Below are 18,292 nucleotides of genomic sequence, written 5' to 3' on the forward strand. Positions count from 1 at the left end.
TGCAGCAAAAATTCCAACTAACTTCAACCTTGTTATCACCACCTCTTTGGTTTGGTGCCAGCACACCGGGGCTGTCCCTGCTAAAACTGTGTTTGTGCTCAGCTATTTTTAAACCCGAGGCCATGTACTGTTTGACAGAATGGGAGGATAGCTGCAAGACGCAATAAGGTTTTTGACTAATTGTGTTAGCAGCCAGGACTTTACCTCTGTGTCTTTGAGATGCTTTATTTGTCTCATCTGCCTGTGCTATGTGAGAGAGTACATGTAAACGTGTTTAATATTTTATCTTATGTGCATCTTTGAGAACAAACTGGGGGAAAAGAAAAAAAAACATCACAATTTGGCATATAAAAAAAAAAAACTGCAATTGTTTGTAATGTCACGACCATTTTGCATGGATTGTCAGGTTCTTATGACTATGCCCGTACCAACCCACCATCTTAACAAAAACACTTAATACAATTACAGCTCTTCCATCAAGTAAAAGACACTCAACTTGTCTACATCTCGCAGAAGCTCTTTAAGCAGGTGTTTGCGTCTGTTCTAGCAACAAAGCTGACAGAATGAGGAGCACTCACGAAAAGAAAGAGCTTTTAATCTTATTCTGATGTAAGATGTAGCAGCACCCTATTCCTGACTGCAGCAGTGTAACACCATTATCACAATGACGTCATGCACTTGCCAGAGAGAAAAATAAATACAAAGTGTCTTAAGGCCATCCAGGCTTGAGATACACATCATTTATGGTTTTATATAATGATATGTTAAAGCTATAGAATTTAGGCAGTAAGATTTGTCACTTTTTACATTACACTGGGCTCTAAAGTATTTGCCCTTTACAAATTTGTTTTAAATATTTTTTTGTAAAATTAGTTTCAAATCATGTGACAGACTGGCGACCTGTCCAGGGTGTACTCCGCCTCTCGCCCGAAACGTTCGCTGGAGATAGGCAGCAGCACCCCTCCCGACCCCTCTAGGGATAAGGGTGTACAGAAATATGTACATAAATGCATGGATGGATAGTTTCAAATTAAACAAAATTTTATATCAGACAAAAATAAGAAAAATAAATCAGAATGCCTTTTTAAAATTATGGTTTCAGTTTATGAAACAGAAAAGCTATCCATATCAAACAACCCGTAGATGCAAAAAAAGTAAGTACCCCCAATACATCAGCTTTGATCAACCACATTTATTTGTATACGTTTACTATGTACATCAAGGCCTGATTAGATCAACACATCAAGCCCTGATTTAAAGAAAAAAAATGCAGACTGGATCAAAGAAAGTTATGGGCAGCATTCAGTCTGTAAAGGACAATAATGTAATTTCTAAAGCTTTTAAGAATCCTGCAGACCACAGAAACAGCCATTGTCCACAAATGAAGAAGACTTTCCCTCCCAGGAGTAGTTGGTCTACCATTATTACTTCAAAAGCTCAATGACATTTGGGAAAATATCATGTGGACGGACTTTTAGAAAGTCAAAGACGGTGGAGGTAGAGGGAAGGTTTAGGGCTTATTTGGTGCTTCAGAGTCCGGACCGCTGAATTCTGCTCTCTCCCAGAAAATCCTTTAGAAAATTCTCTCACCATCAGTTTGTAACATTAAGCCCAAGCTCACTAATGCAGCAGGACAACAACACAAAACACATCAGCAAATCATTTACTGCTCGTCTTTCCCTTGTCTCGCTGCCCTTCTGCTTGTCCAGCCACTAATAAATAAAGGATGCTGGAGCCACAAAAACCTTTAAAAAAATCATGTTAGTCATTTGCTTCAGTTTAGACAACATGTCAAATAAAAGGTAAAAATTACCAGAATAATTGACATTGGTTTAAATTGCATTTTGACATGGAAATGAATGCTACCCATGGATGGTGCCAGGGAATCTGACAGGCTTTTCTTCCCTTCTTGTTTATTTGCCTTCACTAATTTGCGCCTATAGTTATCTCCAGAGAAAAACTGGCTCTGCTGTTTCAGTGCTACCTCTCTGCTTAGCTAGTACGTTATCTATGTCTTATGTCAGATGGAGGGATAAAGCTGCAGCTGCAGCACTCGGACCCAAGTGTTCAAGAGCTTCAGCAGTTTCAGCAGATTTTTTTCCCCCCACTATATTTACCTTAAGGAGTGTGGAACTATGGTAGATTTTATAGTACAATTGTGTTTGATATAGGATAGTTGAACGTCAGAGCAGTTTCTTTTTCACATTAACAATGTGATGTCATTGATTCCTGGAAAGAAATTAATGTGTGAAATTTACAAATATGCATTTAGATATATTAATTGGACTAGAGACATTAAAAGTGAGAAATTGTGAAAATGAAGAAACCAATAAAAAACCTTCCTCATGAAATAAGTACACACATGTTAAATTCATAAGAATGAGACAAGATGATTTTAGCAATACATTTGGGAAAACTATGAATTTCTCTTTCTAAGGTGTTTATCACACCTGAATCCAAAAAGGATAAGAAAATTCTCAATTTTATATTTTCACAACCAAAACAAAGCTTTCAATAATTTGTGTTCGAGGAATATGTTCATAGAATTAATCTAGGTATTTCAGATTTTAAACAAGAGATGATCTTATGCTACTCATGAAAAAGCTCTTCATTTTAGCATTGACAGGAAATTGCAAAGCAGATGCCAACATCAGCAGAGTTAGAGGCAAACAATTAGCCCGCCCAGCTTTTCTCACAAGAAATTGTTCAGTTCTTGTCTGACAACAAGGCACCAACTTGTTTTTTTTTTAGCCACTGGGGAGAAACAAGCAATTTGAGAGGCCCTTTTCAGTAGTTGTGTCCTAAGGTGTTGTTCTCCAGTCGGATGAGAAGTCTGTATTAGCTGAAAACATCAACACAACAGGGCAACCTAAGCTAATACAGCAGTCTAATTCATAACAGCTCATTATGCAAACAGCAAGTGGATAATAGTCAGAAACACTGATTTCACTTTGTTGAAAAATATTGTGGTGTTGTTGTATTATTACATTCCTAGTAACTAAGTCTTTTTTATGTTTAGATGGAAAGCAGAGAACGTCTAATATGGAGATGTTTTGGGACACCTCGCGCTTTAAAGTTTTAAACTCCTCGCCCAAAGATGTTTGGAGTTTGGAGGTTATAGTTGTCTAGATTATTTTTACATTGATCAAAACATTTAGTGATCCTTGATATCTTGGAGACGGGTTCATGGTGTTACTCAAAGGGACAAGCTCCTTAAGGGACTCAAAATCAACGTTGTTGACCTGAGGTGGGGGTTTTTCACAAGTGGTCTGAAACAGTGGCCCTGAAATGCTAATCACACCTCAACAGAGACAACAGCTTTCCTATGTGTGGAAGTTCATCCTTTAATCTGCCAGATAATTAAACATATCAGCATGGGTACTATTCAGATAATCAGTTTTGCAGCTGTCATTATGGGGACCAATACCAAACCTGTCATCATAATCACCTGCACAGCCATCAGTGACACCACATCAGCTCATCGTCGGAAGATACATCTCATTTTTCACCTGACAAGAAAAACCGATGGGGTGTACCGAAACTAACTGATTGGTTCATAGCATGATTGCACGGCCAAGTCTACACGACGAGGCTCAAATTCTCTGGTGAAACATCTGTGCGGATTCCCTGGCTGAAATTCATCTAAACAGAGTGCTGGAGGTAAATTGAGGAGTGAAGAGGCCGGACACTTTCCAATAAAATGAGTTTTCTTTCATTCATTACGATGCCTGCTTGAGACATATCATCTCTTCACATATTTCATTTCATTTTTTTCCCCCACAAGCTTAACAAAGACACAAAACAGCAGAAACTCAACTGTTGTCCAACATTTTTCAGACATGTCACCTTAGCAGAGAATTGCCAAAATTTGAGTCTTACTTGAGCAGTCTTGTTACCTGGCATGGGCCGGCATGAAGAAATCAATAAAGACACTATGGGTTTACAATATTACAGTTTTAACACAAAAATTTAAAACAAGAATTGTGTGATTGCTTGTCAGTATTATTTTCAAGAGTGTTTCCTGTTAGAATGACGAGTGGTTCCCCTGTAAGTTGTAATCAAACTATCCTGTCATGTATTCATGCGTATGAATAAATGTATGCTAAGCTTAAGGAAATGAGGAGCATTTTGTGGAACAATAAGTTCAGTCATGTATATGACGTGTGTTGCTGTTGATGTTCCATATGCAGCTTGCATATGGAAGTGAACTGATCTTCATCGGCGCAGGCATAGTGTTAGTATAGTGTACCTTGGGATTAAATGATTATATTATTGGCGTATTGATGTGGAATTTGCATCAATGGAACTTACAGAAATCTAGTAGTGGAGCATTTTAAGGTTTAAATGCAAGGCATTTTAACATGCATAAAACTGGCAACTTCGCTTAGTCTGACGTCAAATTGTGTGCATTACAGAAACAGATGAGTAGTAAAGTGATACTGTGGCATTATTCAACGAAAGCTGCATGCCTTGCCTACTGCAGGCAAGGCAGATTTGCAATAATGTCATAGAGGGTTTAGTTTTCATAACCTGACTGTATTCAGTTGAAAAATATTTTCAAGGAATTTAACTGGTCTTTTTATATAGGTAAGAAAAACACAGGAGACTTCATCAATGATCTGATCAGCAGTGTGCAACAACAGGTGAAGTGGTAATAATGCAATTACTCCATACTGATACAGCTGGAGAAAATTCTGGCTTCACGCTTTCTCTGCCATTTCATTAATGGCATTTCAACCATATGAATGGCATGACAACAATCTTTTGTTTTAAAAATTGTACTTGGCTACACAAGTGTATGATTTTGGTGTACTTTTATTGAGAGGATTTTTGAAAAATGTTTTCACAACCTCTTATTAGCCCACTGTTCTGTTATCTATCCTGGAAAACACATCAACAGAGATATTTTTACATATTTCTACATCTGTCTTACTTTAGCCTAAGTGCTGCCATAAATTTCAAACAGGCTGAAATATGATGAAATTATTTTAAACACCCAAAAAGCATTAATATCTTTTGTGTTTTAATCTGTCATTAATGTTGATAGGTTAACACAATGTAAATAAATGACATTCCCATGTAATGTAGCGGATTTGCCTCAACTTGCTTCTGGTCTTAATAAAGTCAGGGTGATGTTTATATTCAACTAATGTCTGTTGATGCATCTTCTACATTTACTAAGCATAAGATTGGAAGCACTTTGTTGCCATCTAGCTGGTGGAATTATGCCCATTGATGCATAAAGTGCTAATTAATGTACTAATTACCTAACATATTGAAATTAACAGTCCATGTTTCGCTTAGTTTTTCGTGGACAGCAACAACAAACTCAAATAGATTTTTTTTTTTACAAAACTGCTATGAAATTCACGCAGTAGTGAGGTTTAGTCATCACAAATTCAGTGTGAAAAATATTACCTCAATGAAAAGCAATAGCTGTATTTCGAGTGTCATTTAGGACCAGTTTACACAGTGAAACCATACTATTGTTGTTCTCCAAAGATCAATTTCTGACAGCAGTTATTGAAAACAGGTGTCAGAGTGGAACTTTTCAAGAACACTCTCTGTGGAGTGTGTGAAGTTCTCCATAGGTGTGAAAGTGCGCATGTGCAGAACACAAGGCTGCAGGGACTATTCTCCACATGCATGAGCAGATAACCAAAACAATGCTGGATAGCATTGCACTGTGTGCTTCTTAACCTGTTCAGTATAGTACAATTCCTGAAACAGAGTAAATATGTGTGTTACATGAGCACTTAGTTTATCTGAGATAGGTTACTGTTTTCTAAATGAGGTAGAAGCTAGTAAGGTGGAAGCTAAGGGTCAAAAAAGCACATAATATGTTTCAACAACATTCTAAAACTACAGCGCCACATAGTGTCCTGGCATGACACCTATAGCACAGGTAAGGTGTCTATGCAATCTCATTTAAACATGGAACGATTCCCCAATCTACATCCAAAAATACCAGTAGCATCTGGGCAGCAGTCCTATGTAAGTGTAGCCTTGGTATTCAGCCTATTGAATGAACTCAGTGGTGGATTTTGATATTGTCCACAGCAGCGTTATAAAAGGGGTGTGTTTACAGATCATAACATACAATGTAAAAAAGACAGTTCTATATTGCTTTTATGCATTTGTAGTCCATAAGGAGACCGCATTCCCTTACTGTTGCTGGGAAAATGGAGACTGTTTTGCCTGCCTTATCCATCACAAATGATATGCTCATTCCAAGTTTTATAAATGATGTCACTGCTATAACCACCTACTACTACAGCATGCATGGTTGTAGAGAATTGTGGGCAGTGCACAGAAACAAGTCAGGGAGGGGCATCGCTGTGCCAAGCTAAGCTTCATCCAGCCAGAACTTTTTCTGGATCTCATTAGAGCGCAGGACCAGCACGAAGGATAATTTTAGCAGTTTTGAAAATGTAACTTTTCAAAACTGACACTGGAAGTTTTAATCCTCTTCTCTTTAGTATTTTAAAGTCTACAGAAATGTTTGTGTTCCTGCAGACTGTGACAGAATGTGACTGAAAAACTGCTTACTAAAGTAACCCCCCCCCCATCCTTTTCTTCCAAAACTTTGAGTTTGCATAATCTCTCTCTGTTCTTTTCCTCTTTTTGCTCTCTCATTCTTTACTTGCACACACATGAGCGAGCAAAGCCGTCTCACACAGCCACACTAAAAAGACACACACATCCCCATATACAATGACAGCCCTATACTGTAATTAAACAATAAAACGAATCAGCAAATTACTCAGACAACCTCCATGGGGCACTTTGTCTGGTCTTCACTGGCCTCTTGATCTGCCCTTGATGACACCGCTTATGAACCTTTAAGCGGCCCTCAGCTGTGCTCGACCGCCTCTGATTGAGAAGTCATCACATTAAGTAAGGACTCTATTAGCTCAAATGGTGGCATGTAACCAGATAATCGGCTGTGGACAGCAAGTGTGGCTATGTGGGAGGTGAGATGCTAACGGATGGTGTGTGGGAGAGTAATGTTTTATGTTGGAGGAAGTGTGAGATCTCCATTAGAGACAAGTTTAATTGATAAACAGGACAATAAAAAGCAGCAAATGGCCCAGTAGATGCCTTCTTACAGCACAGCCGGGAGTGTGTCACCACATATAATGAGCAGTAATGGCACTGACAATAAGCACATCTTAAAAAGAGCCTGTAAAACAGTATTAGATAATATGATCATTGTAGAGGCATTAAAGACTAATAAAAACCCTCCCAATAAAGGGAAGAAAGAAGCAGCGCTTCCCTGAGGGATCCCGCAAATGTTTCTTCTCACAGTCTTCTTTCCTCTCACCCTAATCTCTCTCCTGTTCTCCCACACTCCGGACGGTATTATTTGACTCTCAGCGCGCTCCGTGATAGGAATACTGACAACTAAATTGTCACAAGTGGCCACGTTTAATTCACATGCACAATAAGCTGAGACTAAGTGGGATACGTTACAAAAAAGGGGGTTTCCGAAAGAAGCGAGTAAGCAGTGCTGCGGCGTTTCTGCTTTTGTGCGTGCAAAAACAACAAAGAAGAGTTGGCCAAATAAAAAAATTAATTAAAAAATGCACTTGAATAATTTGGCTTGCACACGCTGGGGTCTTATCTGATCAGCACAACAGATGCAGCGCTTTGGATAATATTCACTATTTTAAAAAAAAATAATGCAATGATTTTAATGTGACTAAGTGAGCTCACCACAAAATCCAAATGAGCGCTCGATGTACGGAGAATCCCGAGGAGTTTCCCGTGTCTTTCTTCGCCTCAAGTTGAACACAGCGGTCGGATGCGGTCCCACGGTCCCGACTGTGAGAGCTAGGAGGAGAACCAAGGTAAGACATCATCTGAGAGAAAGCACGGCACAGAGTAGGTAAACGAGGTCAGCCAGACTCTATTTTAAAAAATAATAATAATATCAATGTTAACACGTGTTTTTAGCTAAATGAACAGTTGATTTACCCCTTTAAAGGAGCAGGGACAGCCGCCGGAGAGTAATAGGAGAGCCGGAGGAAGGAGCGGGCAAAGGCAGCGGTTGTCAGATTTGACTCCAAACTAGTGCTGACGATGCGCGCAGAGATAAGCGACGGAGGAGAGAGAGAAAGAGGGAGATACAGCTAGAGAGAGAGAGGAAGTGAGAGATGCAGGAGCTACACTGAAGTAGAGGGGCAGAAGAGGGAGACGACCCGCTGATTTTAACGACCAACATTTTAAAAGTTGCACAAGTGGGTCAGAATGCGAACACAGGGCATCGTATGAACCCCCCAAATGGCCGAACACAGTATGACTCTGAATCTACTTACACTGACTTGTAAAACGAATAGTCTGCAGCTTACAGTCAACTTCACATGAAAACGAAGCACTCAAAAGGCAGCAGGATATTCAGAACCGAACAGAAGAACATCACCTGTAAACTGTAACTTTGCATTTATTTGATAAGTGACAATAAGTTGACTTTGATCAAGGTTTTGCAAACACTCAAATAAAGTAAGTCTATTTAACTGTTAGGTGTATTGTGAAGTTACGATATTGACTTTAATCAAAATAAGTAAAACTTAAACTTATATTTTAAAGCACTTAATTTAAAAAGTTGAGAGCATTTTAAGGTCACTTTTTAAAATAATTTTGTTAATTTGAAGTGATATGAAACGGAATTATGTGATATTGGAGCCAGCAAGGTATTTCACAATCCATTCGACCACCAGCAGCAGGAAAGTGCCATGAGTGCTGAAAAGTTTGAGTTTTTTCAACGACTGTCTAATTTATCACTTTGTTTAAAGATGCTCAGGGCAAGAAAGTATACTTCAAAGCTTCGTCTATGCAATCAGTTAATCAAGAATGAGCCTACTTTGAAATGTACTCTGGCATTTTTAAAGCAGTACACCTCTGCTGGGCTTAGTATTTTTGGGTATATACATTTACAGTAAGAACTTAATACAGTGATTGCCCCTAAATGTCTTAAATGTTTTATGTTTTTATTCAATGTATGTGGGAAATCTGTAACGGAAATAAATGCACATTTGTCATGTAGATGGAGTAAGACTAATGCAGAGGAGACCGAGGCGACGAGTTGGTGGTGAGAATTTGATGAAGAAAGTAAATAAATAAAGAAGAAGAACTTGCAAACAGGTAGGTGACATTGAGCAAGAGCAGGGAACAAACAGGAACAGGGTACATGGAGGAGTGGAGAAGTACAAGAGGTACCAGAGAAGTGAGTGAAAGAGAGGTGGTTAAATACTGGAAGAGTGAATGCTGATTGGCTAGCAAGTTACAGGTGTGAGAGGAGACAGCAGAAGACAAACTGAGGAAAAAGAGAATGGCACAAGGAGGCAAGGGAGGGTAAATAAACAGGAGAACTATGAAAACTAATCTAGCTTTAACAAAGAATAACTAAAATGCATAACTAGAATAACTAAGGAAGAACTGACCTAAAGTAAGCAAAATATGATTTAATAAGAATAACTAAGGAAAACAGATAAACTAAACTACAAACCCAAATGATCAATCATCCTAACACAGGGGTGGGAAATCCTGGTCCTCGAGGGCCGGTGTCCTGCAACTCTTAGATGTCTCCCTGGTCCAACACACCTGAATCCAACAGCTGAATCACCTCCTAAGTGCAGTCAAGTTCTCCAGAGTCCTGCTAACGACCTCATTATTTGACTCAGGTGTGTTGAAGTAGAGATGCATCTAAAAGTTGCAGGACACCGGCCCTCGAGGACCAGGAGTGCCCACCCCTGTCCTAACACCTTAAACCTGCAATCTTAATCCATTGCCTCTGACTAACCTTTCTTTGTGCTATCAGAAGCATCCCATCTTCATGATGCTTCTTTCAGCAGTGGCTTTCATTTTGCCACTCCTCCAAAAAGGCCACATTTCTGGAGTGAATGATTCATACTTTTCGTCTAGACATACATTTTTTTTCATATGTGCTTTGGATCCCTGGAGATTCTTCACAATTACTATGGGCATCTTGGATGCTTTTCTGTCTGATGTCTACCTTATCTTACCTGTCAGTTTAGTGCAACATCCAAGTGATGGTAGGTGCAAACTGGTGCCACGTGCCATCCATTTTCAAATGATATAGCAGTGTCCTGAAAGATGTTTAAAGCTTATGATATTCTTTCCTTTTTTAACTCGTCATTTTTAAAACTCATGCTGACCTGTCTGCTATATTCCTTGATCATCATGACATTTGTTCAGTAATGATTTCTAACAGACCACTGAGGCTTTTACAGAACAGCTGAATTCATTCAGAGATTAAAGTAAACCAACTGATTAGGGTTCATCTGAAGGCATTTGGCTGCACATTTATTTAGTGGTCTCGTAATAAAAATGCTGGGTGGCGTTGCTTTCCAACCTCGGCAGACTTCTATGTAAACATCTTTTAAAACCTAGTGTCAATTTTCTTCCACTTAATTAACAATAAAAATAAACTATTTGGCTGTTGTTTAAGAACACTAGTATGAAATAGTCTTCTTTAGGGATGCAAAATGTTTGGACCAAATGGCAAAAAAGTAATAGCCCCTAAACCTAAATACTGGTTGTAAAACTTTTCATAGCAACAATTGCCATCAAGCATTTCCAATGCAATACATTTTTGTAGAGGATTTTTTGCATTATTCCGCAGTCATTTTTATTCAGCCATATAGCCTGTTGAGGTCTTACAACAAAATTCTAATCAGATTTTATCTTTGTGGCTTTGAATAGGCCACTGCAAAACTTCCATTTTGCTTTTTTCCCCATTCAAACACACACTAGCTGGTGTGCTTTGGACTATTGTCCTGCTGAGCTTCAGGTTACAAACTGATTGGTGGATAAAATGCTTCAGGGTTTTCTAGTAGACAGTCGAATTTATGGTTTAGTTAATTCTAACAAGCTGTACTGGTCTAAAACGGAAAAGCAACTTGAGACCAACACACTTCCTCCACCACACCAATGGAAAGTAGATATAACATTCCTTTTCTGAAATGCTGCAAATGCTGTCCCAGATGTAAGGGATGCACATTTTCCAAAAAATTCCATTTCTGTCTCCTTAGAACCCCCGTTCCCTTCCCAGCCCTTTCCTAGAGAGAAGCAGAGGAGGTGACCCCCAGTAGCCACAATGCAGAAGCCCCAGGGGACTGAAGCGATAAGCCCATAACCCAACTCACTATGATCCAGTCATGGACACAAAGTCCCGAGCTCTGAGGGTACACCACCCCACAGCAGAGGCCGACAGAATCAGGGCGCCCGGAGTCTGACAGGGTAAGCCGATACATACCCGAGCACCCAGACACAGAATCATCAACGCTCAGCTGGGCACAGGCACCAGCCAAGGAAGGGGATTGTGATATCTGGTAGGGGGCCCAGGATGATCCACAAACTCTGGGAAGGTTCACCAATGCTCCATGTTTTCTCCATCTGTGGACATTGACTCTCAATGTGATTTGCTGGAGCCTCCGAGTCTTAGAAATGTATTTATAAGACACAGACGGATTGATGTCAACAACTTTGTTTAAAATGTTTTTTACTTACTTTTGATCTGGGAATCATGTTTTGCATTTTAGAATATTTTAGTGTTTTTCATTTAGTCAGACAGGTTTCATTTAAGTGATTTCTTGTTTGTACAGGTCTTGCAGTCATACCATCTGGGAGTGGCGAGTGAAATTATAATCAGCTTTACAACCCCTTTGGTTAAGCACGGTTAATTCAAAATAAGCAATTACATACATTTATACAAAGGGATCGGTTCATTTGACCAACTTTTCTCCCTTTAAAAGATATATTTTGTGTAGAGAGTTTGCCTGGAAGCCTCTAAATACTCTTTTATTAACTCCAGTCTCCTTTTTAATTGTGATGGCTGCTATTCACAAGGCAAAAGTGACAGATGTGGGGGAATGGAAAAGTGTTGTAGGATGTGCAGGAGATAAGATTAGAAGGACACAGTAGGTAAAAAAAATATAGCAGAAACCCACCACTCCTTTTCTGCCTGAGATGGGAAGAGGAAGAGGAGAATCATTCCAAGTGCTGAATCTTTTCTTTTCATATCACATTCCTGAGTCACCACTTCATCTGTCCACCTACCCCCAGTTCTCTTCTCCCGTGTGTCTCTCTGTGCCGCTACCTCTCATTCGTCTTTCCGTGCTTGCTTTTTCTCTCTCCCATTCTCTCACAAGGAACACTGCTTGTTTGTCCATGCACCCAAATGTCTGCAACATCCTGCTCTCTATTTACAGAGCATGTGGGATGAAATGTGCGTGTGTGTGTGTCAGATTTGCACTTGTGCAACTTTGTGTATCTCCCTATGTTTGTGGATTGGCTTTGTTTCTAAGTGTCTTTTTGTGATCTGTGCATTGAAATATTGATCCGTGTTTCTAATTTTGGGCCTTTCAAAATCTATTGTTAAACATGTGAAACTGGTTGAAGTAAAGGAGAAAACAGTAGCAGTATGTCAGCTAGTCATTCTGATAATAAATCAATCAGGTCATTTTCATTTCACCTTGAAAGGACAGAAGGGATGAATCAGATAGGAGGGCAGAAGAGCATATTATAAAGCTTTTACCCCCTGATTTAAAGAGCAGAGCCCACTTTTTTCCTCATGAAAGCTGCGTAGGCTCCAGAGCCGTTTATTTAAGACACTCTGGGAATGAAGCCTTGAGTAGATTTAGGTCTAAACCTGGATTTAGAGGTGATGAATCTTATTGCTACACAGCCTCTGTCATATCTGTATCCATCTGCCAGTCTTAGTTCTCTTTCATGAATCACCCTTTTGCAGCTAAGCTTGCCAGAGGAAGAGGGAGCAGAATAAACAACCACATGGAATCATTTTTTGACAAAATTACAGTCTATGCTCAAACAAGTGGCAGCCAGGAATAGTGATTGGTCGACAAAGTGAATGTAGCCATCAGAAAAATACTCTGTAAACAACGGTGCATAGCTACAACCTGAAGAAATGGAAAAAAAATAAATCTAAAAGCAAGGAACAAGAAAGTAAGTCTAGCCTTAATCAAGCCTGTATAGAACAAACTATTAATTTGAATTTGGCTGCATTAGCAAGCCTATTTTCTAGTTTTACACTGTAAAAACATTTTGGGTAAAAACAACCCAATTTGGTTTTCCAAACTGAGCAGAGAATCAGATATGGGCCAGCTAAAGCCTGATTTGATTTAGCACAACAGGTTTGGCTTAGATATACAGTATATTGCAGGCATGGAACCACAAGCCCTTCACTCAGAAGGTCAGATTGTGCTGGTTAAAAAAATGGAGGCATTCAGATAATTTTAACACTGCACACAGTGTAAAAAACTTGCAGAATCCAACTAAATGACTTTGTGAAAGTTAAAAAGACATTTTTTACTGATAATTTGAGTTTTATTTATTTATTTTAAACTACATATATCACATTATATCTCTTTTGTAATGTAATATGCAAGGTATCAACAGTTTGGTCTCCCTACTTATAAACACCCCTGAAAATATGACTTTATTGGAAAGATTTTTTGGGATAAAAAAAAATGCTGGGATTAATTAAAAATACCTCAACAAAATAATGATTCATATTATTAAGCTATTGTCATGGTACCGTATGTAGTGGTTGTTGGTGGACCCAAATGCAGAGAGGTAGCAACAGCTTGTAAATTAGGAATATTTAATAAGAATAATGAACTTACAAAAATCACAAGGATCCCGGGCAGAACACAAACCATAAAGCCAATGGGAAAAAAACCCAGAAAGGAGACATGAGGATATAACAGCAGGAACCAGAAAGGAGAGTGACCAGGAGAGGAGCTTAAATACCGTGAGGGTGAATGCTGGAGCAAAAACCTGGGCTGATGAGCTGAGGAGTTGCAGGTGTGAGGAGAGAGAGGAAGAGAGAGAGGTAGAGAGAGAGAAAATGGCAAGGAAGAGTACACAATAGACAAGGAAATAAATCTAACACTAAATAAGAACAAGAGCTAAGGAATATAATTCTTAGCTGCTTTACTCAAGAAATAAAGATAGCTAGAAACATTGGGAAGGACTAAACTAAACTAAAACAGAAACAAGATTGATCTAATCAAAGAAAGAGTCTAAGGAACACAGAATAATCAAACCTCAAAAATAACTCAAAACAACACCAGGGCATAACAGCTATTTGTTTAAGGAGAATGAAAACTATTTCAATATATATGAGCTTAGAATTTCATTTTATTTATTTATTTATTTCAAAAAGGTTCTTAAAAACAAAGAAAACCAGTAGAAGAGAAAACATCTGCAAACTCAACCAAGTACAAAGCAGTTAGCTTATCACTACTTTTCTGTTTGAAAAGGAGTAGCAAGACATGAACACTTGTTTAATTCTACCTCTTATGTCAATTTAATGAAATATACCAGTTAGAAATTTATAGTATGTTATAGTATTTATATGCCTGTTCAATAATTGCATTTAGTTACTGTATATATATATTGAGCTATTATTGATTTATGTAGATAATACAGTATTTCATGATCCTTATGTATTTAATTTAATTCTAAGCATTCTGAACAACTGCACTGAGAATTGTTAGCTTCCATACATGGTGTCTACATTATCCATGCTTCTACAAGGAACCCCAAAAGAAATTGCAGAAATTTTTCAATTTCTAAAACCAGATTAATTGTTATTTTCTACTGGGACAGATGTCAGAGCAGAGATCATGTATAATGCAAAACCTTTTGACCCACATGTTTTGTTATTAAGCTTGATTGTATGAGTCCATGTACATCTAAAAGGTGTTTGCCCCAGGTGAAGCAGGTCTCCTGGGGCAGAATTACACTATCCCCTTACATGGGCATGATTCTACTGTAATATGTGTATACTTAGTAGTAGTCAGCAGAAAACAGAAAACTAACAGTACAGACTGTATTAACCAGAAAGCTTAATGTTACACTTTATGGATATGGAGCATCTGCTTCATTTCAACATTTAATTTATAAACTTCTCTTCCATGAACTCTCAATGTAAAGGTGAAGGTATTTTTTTTAATGGTCATGGTATCAATTTCATTTGGAGTAGTATTCAGTGGAAAATTATTAACACAGCACAGAGACAGACTCCTCCTCCCTGTGTCTTAATTATTCATCCCCCCGGGCTGTCATCATTAAGGCAAGCCAGACACTGGGACATATTTGGCATTATATTTTTAATGCAACAATAACCGGCTCAGCAAAAAACCACCACAGATTATTCACAGTGTGTCTTGGCACAGCTCCACATGCTGTGACACATTATTATACACCCCCTCTCCACCACCCTTCCTCTCTCTACGCCTATCCTCTCCCCACACCCTTTTCTTCTTAATAAAGCCACATTTATTTCTCAATCTACCTTTTCCCCTCACAGATACTTGACTTCTTTCCCTGCTCCCAGGAATCAGAATGAAACAATGTTGTGTTGTCATACATGTTCCATCGATTTGCTCACGGGATCCGTATTTGTGCGCTATGTAAGTAGGGCTGACGGTGAGTTGTGTGCGTGCAAGTTGTTTGTGTGTGCCTTTCTGTGTGCAGCAGGAAATTCATAAACTAGGCCATATCGACCACCCAGGGGTTTGAAAGCTCAAGGGGTACCGAAGCAACATGGTTTAAATAAGAAAAAAAAAAAACATTTCAAACACCATAAAAGGGGAGGAAAAAAAACACAACACGTGCACACACGTACTGAAAGACAGACACCCCCTACCATCCGAGACACTCTTAATTCCTGTTATGTTCAAAGAGTAACATCAAACATCCAAATCATACACATATCTAAGCCAACTTCATCTTCCTTAATAAACATCCATACTTTATTTAAAAGATCCTCCTCCAGCTTGTAACAGTGGCCAGCCACTTTCCTGCAGATCAGGCCCTCTATTATTGACAGCTCCTGAGAAATGAGCTGCTGGACTATTGATTCAGTCACAGTATAATAGATATCAACGGGATCAGCTGGGCACTTAAACTCAAACTCTGACCTCATCAGTGCTTTAAGTGGAAAGATTTAGCTGCATGTTTTAAATCAATTTTAAAATAAAGTACAGCTTCTTAAAAACCTCTGTTTTTAGGGGTGGTGGGCCATGGAAAATTATCATACTCTGTACTCAGAAATGCACCTTACTGAAATGTGACAAGAAGAGAGACAGCCATGAGAAATATTTTTTTCCAGTTTGCCAATACACATAAAGGACACAGGAAACATGTAGAAAGGGGTTACGGTCAAATGAGACTGTTCTGAACTTCATTCACATTGCGTTTTGGCTGAAAACCAATTCCACTCCACATTACAGTGAACACAGAACCCCTAATATGAAATACAGTTGACATCAGATATTTACATAAACTGAAAAAAGATATATTTTTTATCTCACTGTCTTAAGTTAAACCAGAGTAAACTTTTCTTGTTTTAGCTTAGTTTGTATGAAAAAACTACATGTAATTGCATGTAATTGCTCTTTTGAGCATTATATAATTGATTTTATCCAATCACTGTTATACATGGGATTAGTTTGGCCCTTTGAAATGAAGCTTAACAAAAATTTCAAAATAAAAGTCTTGACAATTTTTACATCATGTAACTGCTCTTTTTGGCTTTATGTGACTTTTTTATCCAAAGCACTGTTACACAATGGAATACTGTGGGCATTTAATATGAAGCTTACTGCAAATTTCAAAATAAAAGCCTCAATATGCACCTCAGGTTAGTGCACCGCCGCAGGCGGTGCAATAATATTATTCTGCATTATCTTTTTCTCTCAGGTTAGGGAACTGCCTTGCGCAGCAAGGCAATTCATTAGCATTAGCATTTTAGCTTTAATAAGCTATTAGCTATTTATTTGAATTCTTAGCAATGTTTAGTATACTGCATTGAGTAAGTCAATTATAGAAAACATCCTAGTGATGTCCCACATGCTACTGATAGCAATCATGCTAACATTAGCATTTTTGCTGATTTTAGCTGATATACTTACTTTATCATACTGACTGGTGCAAGTCCATGTTAGTAAACATTCTTGTCATTCTTCTCATATGATTGCAACTTTCTTTAGCATTGATGCTAATTTCTAGCATCAGAACGCTGGGTCCAAATTGACGGGCACACTTTGGCAGGCCCGGGTTAAATTTCTTCAGGAATTTTCTAGTTTGCATTGTTATGTCCCTTTCAAAGGGCAGTAAGTAATAATTCCTTCTGTCCATTTTTTATCACCCTATAATCCTGTTCATGGTCACAGGGAGCTGTCCCGTATACTGGCAGTAACAGGGCAAAAAGCAGAGAATATCCTGGGCAGTTTTCCTTTTGTCAACCTAACTAATCCTGTTTGCTTAACCTCCTTTCATGTGAAACAAGAGGGTAAACAATGGACATGTTGCAATTACTTTCAAGGGTTAGCACAAAGGAAATCCTGACATACCAACCAGTCACAATCACCCAGTGAAGTTAAAGTCAGTGTATACCCTAACATGCATGCATCAAAACAAATGGAGCATTTGGAGAAAATCCAGGCAACTGACAAATTTGCACAGAATGGCCTGCTCCTTTTTCTTACTGTTCACTATGCTAACACATAATAGTGCTGCTAGATTTTATTGTAATTCCATGCAATAATGTTTTCTTGGATCAAATTATCATATCATATTATGAATCAAAAATGAAAAAACTGAAGCAGTTAAAATACCTCTTTGTCTCTTTCACATAACTGTCACATAACATTAAATTACTGCAAACAGCTGAACATAGTTTTATGTTAGAGGCAAGTATAAAATTAAACTGGAAGATTATCTAAATTTATTCAAAAGCAGTTTAAAATAAAGTGCGTTTGTAACTATTTCAAAAGGATAGTTGTACAGTTTTAAAAGAAAAAAGAATTTTTTTATATAAGAATACAAAACTACATTATGGAAATTGGTTTTACTCAAATAGAAAACTGCATAATCACAACAATTATGGAATTCACAATTGTATACAAGATGCAATAATACTCAGACTGCCGTCCTCAAAGTGTTCAATGACCTCCACATAAAATCAGACTATGGAAGAACCAGTTTTTGTTCTTTTGGACCTCAGCACAGCATTTGACACTGTTGACCGTGACATATTATTAAAGGGACTGGACAGCTGGGTTGGACTCTGCTACAGTATCAGACTGATTTGAGTCTTACCTAAAGAACAGGAACTTCTTTGTGCCAATCGGTAACTTATTTTCAGAGTGGACAGAAGTCAAGCGCGAGGTACCCCAAGGTTCCATCCTGGGATTCCTCCTATTTGACATCGATATGGTCCCGCAAGGTTAGGTCATAA

The 18,292-nt window shown here is 38.4% G+C and overlaps 1 protein-coding gene and 1 long non-coding RNA gene across 21 annotated transcripts in view; one reads left to right on the forward strand and one right to left on the reverse strand.

Moving 5' to 3' along the window:
- ptprdb (protein tyrosine phosphatase receptor type Db) overlaps window positions 1–18,292 on the reverse strand; it is a 249,115-nt gene that overhangs the window by 189,936 nt on the left and 40,887 nt on the right. For 18 of the 20 annotated variants that reach the window (XM_032563295.1, XM_032563296.1, XM_032563286.1 and 15 more), the window contains exon 1: window positions 7,717–7,814. The gene's annotated coding sequence lies outside the window, so the exon portion shown is untranslated. Of the gene's footprint in view, window positions 1–3,879; window positions 3,897–7,716; window positions 7,834–18,292 lie in introns of those variants that run through there. The other 2 variants (XM_032563279.1, XM_032563278.1) reach the window with 2 other exon arrangements.
- LOC116720173 (uncharacterized) lies at window positions 7,270–13,250 on the forward strand. Its single transcript, XR_004339340.1, has 3 exons — window positions 7,270–7,850; window positions 9,047–9,144; window positions 11,055–13,250. It is a non-coding gene; the product is annotated as an uncharacterized LOC116720173 (long non-coding RNA).

This window comes from Xiphophorus hellerii, chromosome 5, assembly GCF_003331165.1.
Source record: "Xiphophorus hellerii strain 12219 chromosome 5, Xiphophorus_hellerii-4.1, whole genome shotgun sequence".
NCBI classification, from domain to species: domain Eukaryota; kingdom Metazoa; phylum Chordata; class Actinopteri; order Cyprinodontiformes; family Poeciliidae; genus Xiphophorus; species Xiphophorus hellerii.